Source organism: Lepidothrix coronata, unplaced genomic scaffold (assembly GCF_001604755.1).
Source record: "Lepidothrix coronata isolate B3197 unplaced genomic scaffold, Lepidothrix_coronata-1.0 Scaffold3, whole genome shotgun sequence".
Classification (NCBI taxonomy): Eukaryota; Metazoa; Chordata; class Aves; order Passeriformes; family Pipridae; genus Lepidothrix; species Lepidothrix coronata.
In genome coordinates, this window is record NW_016690183.1 from 1,448,157 (window position 1) to 1,451,568 (window position 3,412).

A 3,412-nucleotide genomic window follows, 5' to 3' on the forward strand; every position below is an offset into this window, starting at 1 on the left:
AACCCTTGCATCCCCTGTCTTTTAAAACTGCCGCAAGCTCATAACCTGTGAAAGAATATTTCCTACCCTAACTCAGAAAAGGGTTTTTGTCTAAAATGAATTGGGTAAAGTCTTTGCCATTGACCTTATTATATATACGGACCCAACCACGTACTGACACAGGAATTTCACCATTTGAAATGCTGTATGGAATGCCATATGATTTTGGAATCCCGATTGAAAATCCCAAGGTGGAAGATACCCTCTTAAGAGAATATATAATTGAGTTGATGAAAAGGAAACAGGAAAAAAAAAAAAAAAAAAAAAAAAAAAAAAAAAAAAAAAAAGATTAGTAACTCAGAGACCCCCGTTGGATATGGCAATACACAAAATTCAACCTGGAGACAGGGTGTTAATTAAAACATGGAAAAATCTTCATTAACCCCTCGTTGGGAAGGACCTTTTGTTGTTCTTCTCACTACAGATACAGCCATTCCTACCGTTGAAAGAGGATGGACTCACGCATCTCGTGTTAAAGGGCCAGTCAACACTCCTGAATGGACTGTAACCTCTCAACCTGGGAATCTCCGAATGACGTTCAGAAAAACAAGACTGGTAAATGAATCACTTTGAACTAGACGTAAGACCCAGTCTATACTCCTGGTTTGGAGTACCTCGAGACCTAACCTTAATAAGAGTTCGGTATAGCCATTGGCTGAGTGGACCAATCCCCTACCAGACTGGGGGAAGTGGATTATACCAAATTGCTGAAAAAGGGAGACCTTTTCCTCATTGTTGTGAATTTGAGACTGAAATTACTTTGCCAGAAAGACCTGTACGAAAGATACCATGTATAAAACACCCAGATTCAGGACATCAGAGCTGGGTCAGTTGTAAATGTACAGTATGTGGTATAGAGTGGTATTGTGCAGCAAGTAGACGGGACACACATTGTATGAATTGTCGAGAGTTCTTTATTGCTTCTGATGAGCAACTGAGTGTTCTGGAAATTGATAAGTTATTCTGTGGATGGGAGTGGTTAGTACCAGAGAACTGGGAAGTCTACAAAAAAGATTGGTACAAAACTCTAGAACAATGTGCCATTAAATTTGCCTGGAAAACAAATTTCACAACCGACCAACTTTTAGAAATACTAGAAAGGCATATGAAACAAATAGGTCTAGAGAAATAAAGGAAAAGGTCATAAGAACCTATAAAAAAAAAAAAAAAAAAAAAAAAAAAAAAAAAAAAAAAAAAACAAAAAAAAAACACCCATACTCTCCTGAAGAATATTGACTGCTGCCGAGAAGACATAAAACCCCGTTGCTCCCGGCAAAGGAGTAGACGGAGGAGGCAGAGCAATAATACGGTGGAGAACAGATATGGGAAATTATATATGGATTGTGGTACTTTTGTGGCAGCTTTCCCCAAGCAGGGAAAGCCCACATCGGCCGTACAAATGGACTCTGAACAGATGGGACGATCTAAAAACAATTAGGACTAATCTTACAGTAGGATCTCCCAGTTTCTCTGCTACCCTGTGTCAAATAGCTCCTTTACCACGTTGTTCAAATTTGAACCCTTATTATCTTTGTCCTGCATCTAATCCAGGAAAAAGATATTGTAACTATCCTGGTCAATATTATTGTGCACACTGGGATTGTGCCACTATTGCTTCTGCCTGGACTCCTAATTCTCGAGATAAGTACCTAACAGCGACATGGGGACCACCTGGCTGTAGACCTTCACAATTTGTTTTGTCTAAAAGAGCAAGGAGGTACAGCAATTGTGAGTATATAACCCTCCAGGTAATGCAACCAGAGGATCCAGGATGGTTAATAGGGAGAACTTGGGAAATCAGATACTGGGAACCAGGTACAGACAGGGGAGGGCTGATATTCATAAAAAAACAAGAAATCATCCACCGCCCTCTGGCAGTAGGACCCAATAAAGTCATAAAGAAAAAAGAGGATAATTTAAATCAGAAGGAGAGTAGAAAAAGAAAAACTTCCACAGTTTCAACTGCCCTGACTGTAAGTTTCAATGACTCTAGTAGAACCTCAACCTCCACTAAAGTAGATGAGAAAGCAGAACCATTGTTAAAATTGATGCAAGCGGCCTATTACACACTTAACCACACCAACTCTAACTTAACTAATTCCTGTTGGTTGTGTTATGACATCAAACCTCCATTCTACGAGGGGATAGCTCTGAACACTTCAGTTAAAATATCCAATCAGGGCAACCCTGAGCAATGTAATTGGAGGGAAAAACAGATAGGAATCACTCTCCGGCAAGTGAGAGGACAGGGAGTGTGCATAGGAAATGTTCCTCCAACGAAAAGAAACTTATGCAGCTATACCATCAAGAAACTTGATAAAACCAAGAAATGGGTTATACCTGGCAGAGAAGGATGGTGGATATGCTCCAAGACGGGTGTCACTCCTTGCTTGTCTTTACAAATATTTAACGAAAGTAAAGACTTTTGTGTTCAAATAACGATAATACCCCGAATTCTTTACTATTCGAAGGAATCGATTCTTGACCAATGGGATGATAATAAACACAGGATACAAAAAAGGGAACCATTTACTGCCATAACTATTGCCATGCTCCTTGGGCTGGGAACAGCGGGAGCAGCAACAGGAATTACATCCCTCGTTGAACAAAATAAAGGGATTACATTTCTAAGAACAGCAGTCGATGAAGACTTAGTGAGAATTGAAAAATCAATATCATACTTAGAGAAGTCTCTTACTTCACTTTCTGAAGTAGTTCTACGAAATAGGAGAAGATTAGATTTATTATTCTTACAACAAGGGGGGCTATGTGTTGCGTTAAGAGAAGAATGTTGCTTTTATGCAGATCATTCAGGAGTAGTTCGTGAATCTATGACTAAATTACGTGAAGGAATTTTTCAAAGGAAAAGGGAAAGAGAAACTCAACAAAGTTGGTTTAAATTATGGTTTAACAAATCACCCTGGTTAACTACTTTAATTTCTACCCTAATAGGCCCCTCTAATAATGTTGTTAATTACTTTGACATTTGGCCCTTGTATTTTGAATAAATTTGTAACTTTTGTTAAAGGTAAGATGGAAACGGTACAACTTATAGTAATGAGACAGCCATATTCCAAATCGAGCGAAGAAACATCTAAGGCTGAACCATTTCCTACCTTGAGGGCAGCCCGAGAAGCTGTAATAAGGTTTGATAAGCAAATTAATGATAAATAGAAAAGGGGGAAATTGTGATAGCCAATAAAGACCAAAAGAGAGATAATTTGCTTATCAAATTATATTTGCAACACTGTAATTACGAACTGTGATAAACAAAGTCTCAAGTCTCTATAAGTTTCAAGTAATAGTCTCATTTAGTGTTTGTCTTGACTACCTCATGCATATTGATTGTATCCTAAACATGTATATTCTGTGG

General features: G+C 38.4%; 1 protein-coding gene across 2 annotated transcripts in view; it reads right to left on the reverse strand.

The window, feature by feature from the left end:
* The window catches only part of PQLC1 (PQ loop repeat containing 1), an 84,255-nt gene that overhangs the window by 74,166 nt on the left and 6,677 nt on the right, over positions 1–3,412 (reverse strand). The gene's annotated exons all lie outside the window — the stretch shown is intronic.